Genomic DNA, 19,665 nt, shown 5'->3' on the forward strand with positions numbered 1-19,665 from the left:
AGATAAAGAACAAGACCATAACTCAATAAGGAGTTCTTTTTTAAGCCTTAAAAGTATGTTAACACTACTGCATGTAATATACTGTGGTATAAAAAATAGGGTGTGATGTACTTAATAATCTAACGGTAAACACACTAACTTAACCCTACTGATATAGTGAAGACTCACTCCCACAGCATGAGACAGAACTGCTACAAACAAGTAGCAGCAAAAAAGAATTTAAAATATTTGTGGGAAGTGATGAGAATGAAGGTGGAAACTGAACAAACTGAAGAACTGCCTACAAGGCCCATAAGCACGATATTACAGGTGAGACAGTGAAACTGGGAGTTAAGAAAAACAGGCATAAGAAGGCACAAATTTGGGAGAAAATAGAGAATCAGCCAAGGAAGAGCAAACTAAATTTAAAGCAGGAAAATAATCTCTCTACATTATTCAGTCTCTTCTCTTTAACAATCTAAATAAATTATGGAATAAGTGCAGGAAACAAAAAACAAACTGTACTCCCCTCAAACTTTGGAAGACATTCATATTATACCAGCAACAGAGACTCCCCAACACATCAAGCAATGAACATTCAACTTTGTCTAGAAGGAAATCTGCAACTATGGATTCTTCCTCACGTCTGTAACAAGTGCTTTCCTCTGGTCTTGAGTTGGGAAAAAGATATGCTAACATGAAATACCCTGTCCCCACAATCTGGTCTTGTTCATCCCTTGCAATGGGGCCAGTCAATATTGCTACCTGCCCACAGTGGGTATTTTCAGAACAGGATTTCCTGTCTTCTCCTTTAGCTTCATCTACTGGTAAAAAAAACCCAAACTTCTAGCTTGTGGCAGGGTGGGATTGGAGAACCCAGATTTTTCCTTGTACTTTCATCTGTGGTCTGTTGGAATGAGATGGGGAAGGAGTTTGCAGGGTTAATTAATATTGATTATTGCTGGAATGATGCACCTTGCCAAGCCACCCTATGGCTTCACTTCTTCTCACACCTGCTTTTATGACTGACTAGTTTGTCATGTTTTTCCACTTTCAGCTACTGATCTTGTAGTCATTCAACTCCTCCATTACCCCATTTAGACTCCTATTCAATGATCCCTACAGCCACAGCTGCCTTCATCTTGATTTTGAAATGATCCAGCTAAAGGCTAGGTCAATTAAGGACAAACTTCATGTGAAAACATGCAGCTGTCCTCGCAGGCTTCAGACAGAAAAGTGTATGTACAGTATATTAAGGTGTTTTTTTTTCTCATTGCATTTTGGACTTTCCAAACGTGTCATAATTTCAATACACTTACAGATATGCCAGCCCAGTAAATTAAATGCTGGCAGTGTATCAACAGAACTAGGTATGGGAATCTGAAATCTCAGGGCCACAAACAATCCCCACTCCACCGCCAACAATAATTGCTCTGAATTAACATCCTAGTGATGCAAGAAATTTGCAAAATTGTAACTATGTCTCCCAAATAGGGTAAACAGGTCAAGTTCAACTCCCAATGATTCTATGAGCACATCTGTGTAGTTTTCTTGGAAGAAATGAAGAAGCTGTTTGACACTGTCTTCTTCCAGCATGATTTTTTTTTTTTACTTTCTAGTCTAGCTGATATTTCCTGATAGTGTCATAGCCAAGCACCTACAAAGTATCCATGTCGACACACATTTTTAATTGGCTGCTTAAAAAGGGGAAGCTCTTACTTGCTTTTCTTGCTAAGCATGAACCACAAACTAACAAGCTCCTCAGGCTGATCCCATTAGGCCATGACTTCCCCCTTTTGCATTAACCACAACTTAGCAACATGGTTCACCCCTGCTAATATGTAGCCTTCCCTTGCTGAATCCTAAACTGGGCAACTCTTTCCTGACTTACTTTTAAGATATTCCAGAGGGTGTTTGTGTGGAAAAAGGAGGCAACAAGGGCTATAAAATCTGCCAAAAGAAGCAAATCCTTTGACAAACTCTGGTTGTCTTTGTTTTCAATGCAGCTGGTTGAGAGGTGATCTCTCTGATATTGTAAGTATCAGGACTTAAATCAAATTTGACATTTATTTATTTATTTATTTATTTTAACCATCCATTGGATACCAAAGAATGCACATATGATTAGTATGTGTGTTTGTGTGTTTGTGTGTGTATACACATCTTTAATCTTAAAAAAAATACAAACTAAAAACACAAACTAACAAGAAAAGGGAAAAAAATCTAATATTTTTTACTTCTCAATAGTCACTGGTTTACCAATAAATTCACCACTGTAATATGACCAGTGCAAGACAGTAAGAGATCATGGAATTTCTGCCACAGTAATATTTATTGCTGTATCCTTTGATTAGTAGAAAATGTGGCATTCCCCAAAAGGATAGATCACACGTTTCTGACAAGTGTTTCTTAACATTAGCATAATATCACTTTTCCAGTTTCTTAATATAATTCTTTTTGTCATCCTCCGGACTCAGTACAATCACAATTTCTGAAAAACAATCAGATTCCAAAGTTATGGCATTTTATTCAACACTACACAAACATCTTTAACTTTTAAGATTTAGCTTCCTCCTACTTGGATAAATGTATTATACTGTACATCCAACTGTCTTGAAGGATACTTGGTCCAGAATGCTCTGACATGGGCATTCTGCAAGCTTTACTGGTTGCTACTAGGCTTCTGAGTACAATTCAAAATGCTGGTTATTATCGATAACCTAGCATAGGCTAGGACAGTGATACGAACCTTTTAGAAACCGAGTGCCCAAAAACTGGCCCCACTCCACCCCCTGCCCCCCCTTCCCTCACCTCATCCCCCACCCCACAGGCCTGCAGCACCACTCACCACCTCTAGGGCCCACTGCAGATCGCCCAGGCAGCACAGAAGCACCATGGAGGCCACGCCTTCTGCCTGCACCCTGCAGCATCAACTCTGTGGGATGGGGCATGAGGGCAGAGTCTTGTCTACACTGCCTGGCTGTCATGTCCTTGGCTGCGCTGGTCCGTGTGGGCCACACTCGGGGGCAACTCTCCTCCAGGGGGGCTGCTGGTGAGAAGTAGGTCGTGGGGGGAGGCGAGGTTAGGGCAATGGCACATGTGCCCACAGAGAGGGCTCTGAGTGCTGCCTCTGGCACGTGTGCCACAGGTTCGCCACCACTGGGCTAGGATACTCACAGGACTATTTCCTTCCTTTGTTTCTGCCCAGCTCATCAATCAGTTCTTGTAGAAAAGGCATCCTCCAGGTTTCCTCCATTAAACAATGTCCCCTTGTTAGATCCTGAAGTTATGCCTTTTCAATGGCAGCAACTACTCTATGGACAAGCCCCAACCCTTTAAATCTTTCACACAACATTGCAGGCCTGACTGCTCTCTCAGGCATTTGGGTTGGGAATGGATAAGCTATGCTGTTGTTGGTGGTGAATGTGGTCAATGGTTTCCTTGGCCATCAGCAGTTGCTTTGTGAGGTTGTTTGTTTTAATTCTATAAGCCACCCAGAGTCAGTTGTGTGTGATAAGTGGTTCAGATCCACTTGACACTTAATGCTTTCTGTGTCATCTATATTTGGTGTAAATTAAACATTATGACATTAGTGCAAAGTATGACAAAGCGTTATGTCTCTAGCAAGCAACAGAATTTACCCCCCTGTATTCAAAATCAGAATGCAGTTAGTGTCTAAACTAATCTTGGAATGCAAAATGATGGTCTTGTCATCAACCGATATCTTAGCTCAGTGATTCTCAACCTTTTTAATGCCGCGACCCCCAACCGGTCATAAGTCGAGGACTACTCAACCAGTCGTAAGTCGAGGACTACTCAACTGGTGCAGCACCGTTTGCAGAATGGGACTTTTGACGGGCTCAGCAGGGCAGAGACAGCCTGGACAATTCCTATTGGCTTTCAAAAGCCAATAGAATAAAAGAGAGTAGCACAGCTAAGGAAAAGGGGAAAAAATGGCGGACTGCGTTGTTTGGTGACCCCCGTGAAATAGTCGTTCAACCCCAAATGGGGTCCCGACCCACAGGTTGAGAACCACTGTCTTAGCTAGTGATAGTGGTATCTCCAAAATGCACAACATAAATGAAAAATAATGAAATTTAATGTGATTATTTTCTTTGGATTGTTTTGTGGATTGTTCATAATGGCTGTTCAGCAAATATTGGTGGCATTTTCTGACAGTTCTAATTACATAAATAGCATATGTAGTTCTAATATTAATTTCTCTGTGTTCCCAAGCCAGTCAATCCTTGAGTCCAGATTAGTACTTCCACAAACTGCAGTGAATTTACCACATGTCATTTTCTCATGAGTGAAATTACTTGAAAGTAACTGGTGTTTCAGAGGATATCTCCTAAATGCTTTTCCTTTGAAGATACTGTTTTCTAAACTAGGAAGATTCAGACAATGATTAAAGAATTTTATTTAAGACTCAATAAGAACACAATACCATTTTAATCAAAAATGAAATTGTGTGATCAAAAAACAACAAGGAAAGCAACATTATTAAAAATTCTCACTGAAGTTTTTGCATATAATATTTTATATGTTTGTTCCAAATAAAGTATTCTTTGGGAATTCTATAAAAGTCAGTCTTCTGATTATGCCTACGTGTAAGATTATATTTTGAAGGAAGTCCCACTGAACATGGAGGAACTGCTTTCTGTTTAAACTTTATATCCTCTTCTGCTTTATAAAGAAAAGATCTACTATTTGCTCGGTCAAAAGCATAAAAATATTAGGTTCCACTGAGGCAACATGTCCTCTATGGAGAAATGTCCTCTCTCTCAGCTTTTCACCAGTAACAGTCCACAGCTCTTCTAGTAACTTCTAGTTATATCTCTGATTCCATTTCTCCATCTTTTTCTTTCTTTTCTTCTTTTATTTCTCTGAACTTTGGCAAGCATAAGTTTGGTCCTGGGTGATCATGTAATCATACCACATGCGTAACGTATGCAAATTTCTGCTTACTAATAACCTCAAGGAAACAACCAAATCATTGTTTCATTTAAGACTGATTGATCAGCTCTTCTTGCATTATAGAATACAATTTGTAAATCCATAATTCCATGGAATATTTTTTCTCTTTATCAATGCCTGTCTGTTACAGTCTTCCTTACTATTGGGAAAATTTGTTTTAATTCTCCTAATTTTTATTGGCATATTACTATCCCTCTTCTTCGTGATCTCATCTAAGTTTGTATGTCCTTTCTTGCAAATATTTCTTTCATCCATTTGTAAAGGATTTTTGTATAGTTTTCCTCATCTTCTTTTACTTTAATTTGCCTCTATTGCACCTCTTCCTTGATTATTCTTAAGTAATCACACCCTGGTGATCAATTTTCCTGTGATTTACCTCATCTTCTTAAAAGCATCTCCATTTTCTTGTTATTTTCCTCCTTTTGTTGACATTCTTAGCTGAGATAATTTCTGGGTCCTGTCTTGCTTGATGCTGAAAGTTTGTATTTATCATTGTATATCCATGTTGTTCAAGGCTTTCATCCTCTGTCTTTCCTGTCTGTCATTATAGATTGGTCTAAAAGCCACTTGGTCTCCTTTGAAACTTTTAGATGCTTCTCCAAGTTAGATTTTTGCAATGTCTGCTATCTCTTTTTGTACCTTTTATATTTTATTTTGCATAACTAAAATGTACTGAATATGTTCCAGATAATGATCTTACATTCTGACCAACATACTATAACTATATCTGTACAGTTTTCTTAGTAATACTGCAATAAAGGTTTTTTTTTGTTTTGTTTTCACATTTTCAAGATTTCATTTTACTTTATTCTGTTCTAGTTATTTTTCTCACATTGGCAGAATCCATCAATCCTCACACCCATTATTCCAAGTTTACTCTTCCCTTTGACCTTATCAACAAAGTTTAATCTAGCAGGAGTTGACAATTCTACCAGCATATAGATATATATAGATATATTGACATTACTGAGCTCTGGACATTAATGGAAAGGTAGTTAAAACTTATCCTTAATAATCCATACAGTGGTGATGATTCCTACTGTAGTATTGCTCTTCAAAATCCTGTGAATTCCAAATGAACTACTAGCAAATTCACTAATTTATGTTATACTGGCTGAGTTTACACAATGTCTTAATCCATCAACAATGTTTCTGTGTTTACATAGTAAACTGTGTTCAAAGAAACAAACTGTAAGAAAACTTAATGTTGACCTGATTCACACAACATAGTAAGAAAATTGCCGGATTCCCACAGTAAGCTAAACCACAAAATAATCCATTTTTATCTATGTTAGCATATTATAAACCTAACCTTCAAAATACAACTCTTTTTACTCACTAACAGCCATCCTTCATGGAGTAAACAGACATGGATCTGGTATAGTTGCCCATGATCAGCCAAGTAGCTGCTTCGTATCCACTGTGCTGAAATAGATACTTACTTTTAAACCCAAAGATTGAATCTGATATTTACCTAGGAGGAAGGTCAGAATCTCCTGATATGACATCTTCATCTCCTTCTTCCATCATGCATAGATAATTTAGCAGCACTTCCATAACACAAAGACTGACAGGCTGGTTGTGTACACCAAGTTAAATTATGTTTTGTTAAAGCAAGCCATACTGACCTGATTCAAAGGAGTTGAATTACCGTATTGATTCCTTTGCTGTGTGGAGATGAAGAGAAGAAAGCACCAATTTGGGAAAGGTACATTTATAGAGACAGCTCTAAGAACAAATTATTCTGCTTCAGTTACTGGATCCCATCTCCTGCTGTTCAGCTCAAGAGATTTTTCACATGTTCCCATCCCCTTTCTATATCTAATTTAATAAATAAATGTTTAATGTATCAATGGGTTAATTATCTGGAATTAAATATGCTTTGTTTTCTGCAATATATGGAAACTTCTTGGCTGTTTATGGAGATGACGGTGTACCTCTTGGCTTGCATACAGCTCTCTTCAGTTGTCTAAGCTGCTATGCAGCCAGCTGGATTCTCATCAGTAGCACATCATAGTTTATACATATATCTTGTTTATAATGTCAGGAGTTTGGAGACTCATTGAACTGACTTCCTGAGTTTTAAAAAAACCTCACTAGTTACTCTTTTGGAGATATTATTGGTATAACATTTAAGCTGCATATGAATTAATAGATCAAATCTCATATATTGCAGAAGCATCTTGAGATTAATAACTCAGAAATATAGTGGGGGATCTTAATAATCTGATCAAAACAATACATGTTTAATACCTTTGTCTAATTTCATTATTGTTCACTTTCCAGATTAGATTTTATGCACTTCTGTTTGTCATAGCCATGAGGCCCAAAAAGAGCAGTATGGCTGCATCTGATCATTGTCACTCATTTTGCGCTGTCCACAGAGTACATCTAGCTTAAGGAAAACTATGGACATGTCTGGTTCCATAGAAGATTTGCACAAACCAATACCAGAGGCAAATACCTGGATAGCTGAATTGGACATCCAGTTATAAGGCCACTGCCATACCCTCATAGTTTTATATATAATTATGTGAATTGTGTATTTATGTTTACTTCTCTTCAGTCATATTCTCATCATATGCTAAATAAATAATAACCTTCCAGATTTTTATAACCAAAATCAGAGGGTGATTCAATCTAATTTAATTATCAATGTAATTTATTAAATTAATGTATGCTATTCAGAAAAATAACATGCAATTGAAATGAATTAATTGTTATCAGTTGTTATTTAATATGGCTGAAACAAATGCTCCAAACTTACCTGAATAGCTGCTGCTGCTGCTGCTCCTCCTCCTCCTCCTTAGAGATCTGGAATATCAGATTAACTGTCACTCTTTTGCTGAAGATACACTACTTTTGCACCATGATGATGTTTGAAGCCCTATCATTTTTAAATTACAATGCTATATGAATTGGGAATAAAGTGCATGTAAAACAGGTGAGATTTATTCCTATATTGTCATGTGCAGGATTGTATTTTAATGTACTGAAGAACTAGTGTTGTTTGGCTTTGGGGTAATGAGACAAGGGCAATATTCCAATATTTTATTGGACTATTCTTCCCAGTATGTACATATATTGACATATATATAATTCATACATTCATATATAATTCAATGACCAGCAGAGATTGTCTCCTATTTATCTCCTTAATCTCTCACCACTCATCAGTACAGGAGATATGGGTGGCTGTGGGAAGGAATGCTTTAAAGGGATTCTACCATAATTTGCTTGCTGTATATATCTACCTAGGGATTTATCTGTGCAGTTTTTAAGATTAGGTTTTTAGCCCTCATGCCCCATCCCACACAGTTGATGCTGCAGGGCGCAGGCAGAGGGCATGGCCTCCATGGCACTGCTGTGCTGCCTGGGCGATCTGTAGTGGGCCCTAGAGGCTGTGAGTGGGCCTGTGGGCCAGTGGGGTGGGGCGGGGCAGGGGGTGGAGCGGGGCAGGGCCAGTTATTGGGCACTCGGTTTCTAAAAGGTTCGCCATCACTGTCCTAGCCTAAGCTATGAAGGGCTTTATCGATAATAACCAGCACTTTGAATTGTACTCAGAAGCCTACTGGCAACCAGTGAAGCTTGCAGAATGCCCATGCCAGTGCATTCTGGACCAAGTATCCTTCAAGGCAGTTGGATGTACAGTATAATACATTTATCCAAGTAAGAGGAAGCTAAATCTTAAAAATTAAAGATGTTTGTGTAGTGTTGAATAAAATGCCATAACTTTGGAATCTGATTGTTTTTCAGAAATTGTGATTGTACTGAGTCCGGAGGAGCTTGTTAGCTTGTGGTTCATGCTTAGCAAGCAAGAAAAGCAAGTAAGAGCTTCCCCTTTTTAAGCAGCCAATTAAAAATGTGTGTCATCATAGATACTTTGTAGGTGCTTGGCTATGACACTATCAGGAAATATCAGCTAGACTAGGAAGTAAAAAAAAAAATCATGCTGGAAGAAGACAATATCAAACAGCTTCTTCATTTCTTCCAAGAAAACTACACAGATGTGCTCATAGAATCATTGGGAGTTGAACTTGACCTGAATGACTTTTTACTTATATCACAAGGATGGTAAACTTTTCTAACCCCAGGATGAAATTTTGGGAAGGGGAAAACCACAGGGGGAAGGGTGATGTCACAAATCAGGCAAGGCAATTTAGCATCTGGACTTGAAACAGAATTTTTATTTTATTTTATTGCTGTTGTCGTTTTCTCCCTGGGCTTTTGAGAGGGCTTGGAGTGTGATGGTGGTTGGTTTTGCCTTGTTAATTTTGCTCTGTTTACCTTATTTGGGAGACATAGTTACAATTTTGCAAATTTCTTGCATCACTAAGATGTTAATTCAGAGCAATTATTGTTGGAGGTGGGGTGGGGATTGTTTGTGGCCCTGAGATTTCAGGTTCCCATACCTAGTTCTGTTGATACACTGCCAGCATTTAATTTACTGGGCTGGCATATCTTGAAGTGTATTGAAATTATGACATGTTTGGAAAGTCCAAAATGCAATGAGAAAAAAAACACCTTAATATACTGTACATACACTTTTCTGTCTGAAGCCTGCGAGGACAGCTGCATGTTTTCTACATGAGAGTTTGCAGTTGGGCTGGCACATAGGACCCAGGTTAAGTCTACTCTCATAAATAGAAGTGTATTAGGTGACTTTGTCCCCATCCCTTTTTTTTTAAAGATTATGGCTCTGTGTCTAAACAATAAGCAAACTATTAAGCCCGATGATTGTGTTAACACTGTTTAGATAAACTTATACAGTATTTTACCGAATTATTGCTTATATTGCTTCAATTTACATTATAATTATATTACATATATGTAGTGGAGTTGTATTTTACAATGTTTATAGTAGTGATAGTGTTGGATTAATAATGATGAGGGCAAATTTAGTCTATTCCTAGGCATAGACACTTCTTGGGTGACTTTCGGCCTGCCATTCTCTTTTAATCCAACCTACCTCTCAGTGTTGCTATTACGATGCCAAAAAGAAGGGAAGTACATGTTCACTGCCATGGGCTCTTGAAGAAAAGGCAAGATATACATCTAATATTAGATTAGACAGACAGACAGACAGATGTGACTCTAGGCACTGTATACAATTAAAAACCCAAACCATCCAAGCAATTAAAACAAAACCATTAAAATACAGTTAAAACAGTACTAACCGAAAAGCATGTGACCGTGTATTCTGAGCTTACACACAATATAGCGGGCTCCATATTTCCATGGGATCCCCAGGCCTGATGATAAAATCTAGTTTTGAGGATCTTCCAGATGGTCAATCTTAGCAGTGGAAAAGAATTAGCTAGTTGGATGACGTATTTCAATAACCAAAGCATTGTGTCTAACATTGAACTGTGAGAAGGATGGCTCAATATCCAAGTAAGACATTTTCCTTGCCCAATCTATTGCTGACAGTATTGTGTAACTTTTACTGTAATTGTACATTATAGACAAAGACAAAAACCACACTGTCCATCCTATGTGGTCTGCAGCCTGCAAGTCACTATGGTCAGCTAAGTGCTCCAATTTTAGCTTAAAAATGCTTTCTGAGAGAGACAGTCATAACTTCTAATAATTTGTCTGTATAAATGCTTTTTTCAGTTTTTGAGAATATATTGTACGTACCTATTGATCTACTAGCTTGCTTATTTATTTATTTCTGCCTTCAAGTCAGTTTTTCATACCAGATAATTGCCCGGACAAGACTCTGCAGTTTACTTGGCAAGGTTTTACAGAAGTGATTGGCTATTGCCTCTTTCACAGAGCTGAGGGAGTGACTGACTCAAGGTCATCCAGCTAACCTCATGCCTAAAATGTGACTAGAACACACAGCCTTTAGTCAGAGCCTTGTTTCAATTGGCTCTCTCTCAAATTGGATTGACCTTGAATTCTGTAGGGATGTGTTTGTGTTTTAGAAACTACTGATGCTTATCCTCTTCCTGCTTGGCCCTTTCCACACTTTATTACTTGCACTTGTTTGTTGGATGATTCCTATATTGACTGAAGTAGGGTGATTTCTCCCATGATTCAATTCTGCATAAGATTAAGTGAGAGAAGGCTATAAAATTTTCCTAACTACGGAAGCAATCATTATAAATTATTATGAGAACAGAAAGTTAATTGTTGCACAGGAGGAGTTTGTTTACATTTAACAAATATTTTCATCCTAAACAAAAGAAAGGTTAATGATCAACTGAAAGCCATATTTCTTAGGGCTGTCGTTGAATGGAGGACACCTATTAAAAAGTGAAAGGGTGCTGCCTACGTGATACATCAGATGATTCTTATGGGAACCTAGATTTATCGGTAACCATTATATCTGGATAAGATAAGTAACTACTGTATCCAGATAAGCCTTTTTATCTGCTTTTCCAATTGGGACTGTTTGCAGTCCTAACAAGGGAAAGATCAAGTATAGGAGTGAGTCTCTGCGATAAAGTTTTAGATTGCTTTGCTAGTACATACAAAAGTCACATAGCATCAAACAGAAATTATAGACTTGTTGAACTTCTACCTATCAAATGCTATAGTTAAGGAGAGCTTGGGTAAGCATTAGGGAAGTGCATCAAGCATATATTTCTCAAAAACAAATCTGACAAGATTGGGGAAATAAAACTGCTAAATATGCTCAATATGATAGTAGTGTTCCAATATCTAAAGGGCTGCCACAAAGAAAAGGGGGTCAACCTATTCTTCAAAGCAGCCGAAGGCAGAACAAGAAGCAATGGATAGAAACTAATCAAGGAGAGAAGCAATCTAGAACTAAGGAGAAATTTCGTGACAATTAATCAGTGGAATGACTTGCCTCCAAAAGTTGTGGATGCTCCAACACTAGAATAGAATAGAATAGAATAGAATAGAATAGAATAGAATAGAATAGAATAGAATAGAATAGCATAGCATAGCATAGCATAGCATAGCATAGCATAGCATAGCATAACTTTGGAGATCTTCTAGTCCGACCCCCTGCTCAGGTAGGAAAACCTATACCATTTCAGACAAATGGTTGTCCAATATCTTCTTAAAAACTTCCTGTGTTGAAGCATTCACAACTTCTGGAGGCAAGTTGTTCCACTGATTAATTGCTCTAACTGTCAGGAAATTTCTTTTTAGTTCTAGATTGCTACTCTCCTTGATTAGTTTCCATCCATTGTTCCTTGTCTTGTCTTGTCTTGTCTTGTCTTGTCTTGTCTTGCCTTGCCTTGCCTTGCTTTTAGTGTAGCTTCCTCCCAGGTTAGGTGACTATAAAAGTATAGCTCAAAGCCTGTTTCTAGTTAAGAATATTTGGAATAACTTCAGATATTGTAATATACATTGGTACACCAAATCCTTTTTTTAGTAATGTAATTATTGTTAACAAGGTAACAGATCATGTTCTACACAAAATAAAATACTGTTTCTATTTCACTCATCCCAATGAGCAACAGTGCACCAGTAGAAAACAGGAATAGATGTCTCCATTCAAAATTCACTTACAAACTTTTGGCATATTGAGGACATAAAAAAATGATAATCCTTTTTGAAAATATTATTTTCATTCTTTGCTTAGATAAATAGATTTATCAATGTTATCTACCTGTTCACTGTCAGTCTTTCTGGAAAGACCTACCCACATGTTCAGCCAAATACAGCGTTTGAAAACTTGACGATAACTAAATAATAATTTTTGTACCTTGTTTTTTAAAAAAAAACCCACAAAGAATCGTGGTATTGGTGCTCATGTAAAATATGTGCAATTTCTAAGATAATTTTCTAAAGTAGGCCCATTAATTTCAGAACAAGCTTCCACTGTGCTAGAACTAAGGTTGCTATAACTACAAGTAAGAATGAATCATCTATTTTGCACTATAAAGGAAGCCACTACATGTAAAAAATCAGTAACAATGACCAGTTGTGGATGGGTTCACAGAGAGTGCTTCTAGATATTTTTTTTCTTTCATACAGAATGGAGGGAAATAAAAGATTTCCAGTAGAAGAAAATATCTATACCTCAGGGTTGAATTGGTGCTGCCATTAATGATGTTGCTACCTAACTGGGTAATGAAATGTCTGTAAGCAAGCAAACAAGCCATTAAGCATTCCACAAATGAAAATTTGTTTGGATTTTCTAAAAAACAACAACCCCTAAATAAGACAATGTGATCCAATGAAAAGTTGCTCAGAAATAAAACATACTGAAAACATAAAATGGTCTTATAACAATATGTTCATTTGCATTAGCGTATGTCCAATGAGATCAAAGCAACTGAATTATTTCATCTTGTTTCTTTTAGGTCTTCAGCAAATATCCCACTGAAAATGTACTGATTATCTCTATATAACCACTATGGTGTGCACCAGAGTTCACAGTGGAAGTATAGCCAAATGAAAATCCTATAGAGAAGTCAAATATGTAAATCTATGTCTCTGATAGGGATTATACATATGATTACAGTTGTTTTATGTGCTCATAGCTTTTTAAAATAAGGATTACAATAATTTAGTAAGGTCTATACTGTGTATTATTGTTTTACTATAATCGTGTCTGTACATTTTATCCCTATGATTTTTTTCTATCTTTAGGTATTATACTCAGTAAAACAGAACTAAAATCTCTTGTTTGGAACATGAACATCACAAAATCTGAAAAAAAAAATCCTCTATGTATTGTTCAAAATAAAATCTAGAAACAAACCACAAAAAGTAAAATCTAAGAATAGAATAATATTTAACTTCAACATAACTGAACCAATTTCTTTCAGAGGGAGGAGGATGAGGAGGATATATTTGTTTGTAGAGATATTGAAGTTAAATAATCTTGTGTCAATCATGCTACATTATCACAATATAGCGTAAGAGAAACAAAGCAGATTCTAACTTAGAAGTTATTTGTGGGATGCTTTGTAGAACAGATGATATGATCATGATGTTGATTGTATCTGATATCTGGGGATTTTATCTATATTTATTGTGACGTCATCACTGCACATTTGCATGAAGGGCAGCAGAAGTATTCTGGACATATTGACACATTGAGTATTATGCGCAAATTCTTCATGCAAGGAGAGGGAAATGGAGAGCTTCACCCACTCCAACATTGTTCATTTCCATTTTCATCTGATTTAAGATTGGATTTTTTTAAAATATTTTTTAGAGATCAGAAGCTTCAGGCCACTGCCCTCTACATTTAATGTTACAGCAGTCAAAGTGATGAATCTGTGAAATGCACCAAGGAAATAAATTCCATAATTTCTGTAGATACAAATTAATCTGTTCTAACATTTAGAATATTCTTTAGAATATAAAACATATCTATAGTCCTATAGATGGCTATTCAAAATGAAACTCTAATGTTCATTAGAACCAACTATGAGATAAATGAGGATAAATTCTTCGCCTGATGATGTGCATACTGCTCACAGATTGGAGTATTATAACAAACTCATTTATATTGGTCTTACCCCTAGTAAGGGATATGTAAAAACTTTTGAGAGACTGTGATCAATTAAAATAATTATTCTCCTTCTTCAAATTGGATGTAATAATTATACTTTTTTTCTTTCTCAGCTGGTGCCAGTTTGGTTTAGTGGTTAAGCCACCATGCTGGAAACCAAGAGGCCGTCAGTTCTAGTCTCTCCTTAGACATGAAACTAGCTGGGTGACTTTGGACCAATCACTCTGTATCAGTCTATGACATCAGGCTCAGGTGACAAGCTGGTTAGTCAATTTCTAATGCAACCAATGGATCAACTAAGTGTTGAAAAAAGCAGACCCTGCATTTATGGGGGGGGGGGAAATCCTTGTGACATCTGATTACTACTACAGTGAAAGTATAGCCAAATGAAAATCCTATAGAGAAGTCAAATATGTAAATCTATGTCTCTGATGGGGATTATACATATGATTACAGTTGTTTTATGTGCTCATAGCTTCATTTATTTTCATTTTGGTTCCAATGATGGTTCCTATACAACTTTCAATTGTACTTTTAAGTAGTAAATACTACATAAAATAGATAATCAATTGATTTAGTTTTCACGAGGGTTTCTGTCCTGCATCTTATCTGCTCCTTTTTTATTCATTCATATATCTTGCTTTCCTTTGCTGACTCTTTCCTACATGAAATGTTGCCCTTGAACAGCACTGCTTGTTAACTGTTTCACCTTCTCTTCCTTGACATTCTTACACATTTCAGTACATATTCAAGGTCAGACTCTTAGTGTATTTAAGAGCTACATTATGTACTGCTGAATCAGAGACAAACTAAAAGAGCGGCAGCTTTGAGTGGACCTGCTACTTGTTTACAGAAAGTGGAGGTCTTTTCTTTGTTTCCTATACATGTAAGTCACTTGAGAAAGAAACAACCACATCAAACAAATGAATTCCTGCCCTGAATTCTAATCATCATCTTAATAGGTAATGTAATAACCAGACATTATTTTCTACTCTTGGTAATTTGTGGCTTACCATTGGAAATAGTAATTCATCTGGGAAATGGATCCATGTCTAAAAAAAACATTACTTCTGAGAAATAGTATTTAATAATGTGAGACATGTGTTTCCAAAAATTTCTTTGTATATAAAAGAGTAGGTGAATGAAAATAAAACTGTATATGAATGAGAATAGGATTAAGTGCAAATGAAACAATAAAGCATCATGTTAATTATAGTTTTTATGGGAAATGTCCTTGGAAGTTCCTGGAGTGGAGAAGGCATTTTGGGATGCATAAGGAGTAAGTCAATATCATTCAGAGCAATTGCCAAAATCTATCCTTCTGAAACACTACATAGAACTGCATTCATTCAAGAGCAATGCAGTGGCAGAGACTATCAGTCCTGATTGCCAAAGCAATCTGATGCAGAAGAAATCCATTAAAGCCAAACTTACAACTTATTGTGCACAGTGAACAACAGATAGCAGGCCTCATCACCCCTTATTTCCTATATGGAAGCTGACCTGGAAATTAGTATTTCAACTCTAGTAGCAACAATGGAACTTCCAATAAAGCTTAGTACAGCAGACTAATTTGAATGGTTCAGGACAAGTATAATAGATCTTGTCCTCTAATCCTTTTCTCCTGATACGCCTATTGCCTTATTCTACCTAATAATAATAATAATAATAATAATAATAATAATGGACCTGCAACATATCACCCCAGACTTAACAATTGTCAATAAGAAAGACACAAAAGTCTGGATAATGGATGTGGCAGTGCCTGGAGACAGCAGAATAGAAGAGAAAGAACTGGAGAAGATAACAAAATACAAAGACCTACAAATAGAAATAGAAAGACTGTGGCAAAAGCAAGCAAGGGTAGTACCAATAGTGATAGGCTCCTTGGGTGCAATCCCAAAACAACTGGAGCAGCACTTGAACACCATTGGCATTGACAAATTCTCTATTAGTCAATTGCAAAAGGCGGCCTTACTAGGAACTGCTTCCTTCCTGCGACGATATCTGTAATACCATCAAACATCCACATCTGCCTATCCCAGGTCCTGGGTAAGGACTCGATAGGTAGACAAAATGCCAAATCCAGTCTGAACATCTGGCTGACTGTGCAATGATTCATAATAATAATAATAATAAAGTTGGAAGGGACCTTGGAGGTCATCAGGCAGGAAACCCTATACCATTTCAGACAAACGGCTGTCCAGTCTCTTCTTAAAAGCTTCCAGTGTTGGAGCATTCACCACTTCTGGAGGCAGGTTATTCCACTGGTTAATTGTTCTGTCAGGAAGTTTCTCCTTAGTTCTAGGTTGCTTCTCTCCTTGATTAGTTTCCATCTGTTGCTTCTTGTCCTGCCTTCAGGCACCTTGGAAAATAGCTTCACTCCCTCTTCTTTGTGGCAGCCCCTGAGATACTGGAACACTGCTATCATGTCCCCCTCGTCCTTCTCTTCATTAAACTAGACATACCCAATTCCAGCAGCTGTTCCTTATATGCTTTAGCCTCCAGTCCCCTAATCATCTTTGTTGCTCTTCTTTGTACTCTTTCTAGAGTCTCAACATCTTTTTTACATCGTGGTGACCAAAACTGGATGCAGTATTCCAAGTGTGGCCTTACCAAGGTATTGTAAAGTTGTATTAATACTTCACGTGATCTTGATTCTATCCCTCTGTTAATGCAGCCTAGCACTGTGTTGGCCTTGTTGGCCCATTTTTCACTTCTAATGTTCTATCAAGATTAATTTTTTACAGCAAAGCATTTCCTTTCAAGCTGTCACTTGTGCTTCCTCAACTACTTTATTTTGATTCTTTGGTTGTGACGTGTGTATATGAAAGCTTATTAAGGAATGAATGTCTGCTGGTCTTACAACTTCTCTTTCGTGGGTATTGACATTTCTGAGTTAAAGAGGCTTGCTATGAGTATAAATGTATCACACAAAGAATAATTTGATGGAATAGCTACAATATACACGCACAAATGTACATATACAGACACATTGTGCTTTTCAAATTCAGGACCCTTTATATGTTCTTACTTGTTCTTATGCAGTAATACTGATGTTATAATAAAAAAAACCTTACCAATACTTCCCTTACACATATGCTATTATTTTAAATTGTTTTTTCAAGAAGAGATTGCATATTGGGGTTTGTCTGTTATTTCAGCAGACAGCAAAAATCACTCCAATTCTTCTATATAATGTTCCTTTGGTTCAGGTGGGTTGCATCAGAATTTACTTGAGTTATGTTTTCCTGTTGCACATTTTAGTCCCAGAAATCTTGAGTCACAAAAATAAAATAAAAATTGCTGCCTAAACTGTTATGCACAAAAATAATTTTGCAAGATAAAAGTTGGGCCAAATTAAAAAATGCTTGTTACTATTCTTTCTTCACAAGTTCAACAACATGCAAATTAAAAACAAAATTTGGCTGCAGTTCAGGGTAATCTTCCTGAGGAAGAAATTGAGAGAAGCCATCCTCTTCCTTTAAGCAAGATCCTGGATTGACACTGTCAAGGGAATTATTTTGCCTGACAGTCTCAAGTGAGAAAAAGCATCTAAATGTGGTGGCTAATCATTTTCTGCTTACTGTAGGAGCTACAATTAATACTGTTTTTGTGGGTTTTTCCTTTTCTTCTTGAATTTCCTTTGATGTTTTAATTAAACCTGAGTGAGGGCTTATATTGCAGTCATCAAAATAGCTGAGGAAACACCTCACTTTAGCACTTACAGCCAGAAAACCTTTGAGGAGGCAGGATTTAGGGAGCCTTTGAGTTTCAGGCTGCTCATTCCTGTTTTAAGATGGGCAATGGTATGGCAAAACTGGAGATTCCTAAGTTCAGATTTGTGCTCAGCCAGAAATACATTCTGTTATGAATTTATTCTGCCTCAAAGGATTGTTATTAATCAAAAGCCTTAAAAAAAGGTCACAATGCTATGCATATTTTCATTTTCAATTCTAATGTTAACCAAATCACTTTCTGATTCTCATTATACAATTTAGGTGTATTCGTTGTCACCATTCTTTTCACAAGGTCTCATGTCTCTTTCCACATTGTCGGTATTGAAACAGCAAGCCTTGAAAACAGCATGAGTGTCATATTCTCACTCACTCAGTGGTCACAGTCACAGAATAAAAATATACTGCTCAAAAAAATAAAGGAAACCCAAATGTATAGGATCCTATATGTTTGTATTCCCTTTATTTTTTTGAGCAGTATACTTTATAGAACACTGTAGAAAAAGAAAAAAGTCCTATTGTTATGCCATTTTGAAATTCATCAAAATAAAATTCAATCATGCTTTTGTTCACTGCAAAAAAAAAAAAAAAAACTCCCATAGCAACAGATTCGTAGCGTGTCAGTATGTTTAGATGGCCTTGTTAGAGATTGCCTAGATAACTTTTCTATTAAAATACATCAAAAATCCCATTATGGGCCAAACTCACTTATGGTTATGGCTAGGTCTCCATGAAATCTAAGAGCAAAATGGATATTGGCTACTGGTTCATAGCCCATCAGTATGCTGAGTAGGGTGCTGATTTTTCGAGCTTGCCTTGTATTTCCACGGAAAAATCACTTTGGGGGCAAATCCACTTAGCCTTACGGTTAGGTCTCCATGAAATCAGAGAGCAAAATGGACATCACCAATGTGTTCATAGCCTATCGGTATGCTTAGGAGGGTGCTGACTTTTTTAACCTGACTAATCTGTTTCCTGTTAAAATACATAGGAAAATCCCATTGGGAAGCAATTTCATTTAGGGTTAGGGCACAGGTCGGCAACCTGCGGCTCCAGAGCCGCATGCGGCTCTTTGAGCCTTCCCCGGTGGCTCCCAGCCTCCTCTACCTTTGCGGAGAGAGACAGAGACAGAGAGAGGCAATTGCGCTTCCCTGCCTCTCTCTCTCTCTCTCTCTCTCCCTCCCTCTCTCTCTCTCTGTGTTTTTGTGTGTGTGTGTGTGTGTGTGTGTGTGTGTGTGTGTGTGTGTAAAAGAGAGTGCACTCACAGTGTTCTCCGAGGAGCTGGGCGGAGCTCCTCCCTTTGCTGCGTCTCTGCAGGAAGCAGGAAGGGCAGGAGAGAGCTAGCTAGCCCAGCTAGGCTGACTCAGGAATTCTGGGAGTTGAAGTCCATGAGTCATAAAAGAGACGAGGTTGCTTACCCTGAGCTTCTTGGACAACAGTTTGAAGCTTGCCAGGTGAGCAGCAGATAGGAGGGGGGGGGAGAAAGAGAGAGAGGGAGGGAGGGAGAGAGAGAGAGAGAGAGGA

This window comes from Crotalus tigris, unplaced genomic scaffold (genome assembly GCF_016545835.1).
Source record: "Crotalus tigris isolate CLP2741 ecotype Arizona unplaced genomic scaffold, ASM1654583v1 scf7180000017952.28453644438:3035480, whole genome shotgun sequence".
NCBI classification, from domain to species: domain Eukaryota; kingdom Metazoa; phylum Chordata; class Lepidosauria; order Squamata; family Viperidae; genus Crotalus; species Crotalus tigris.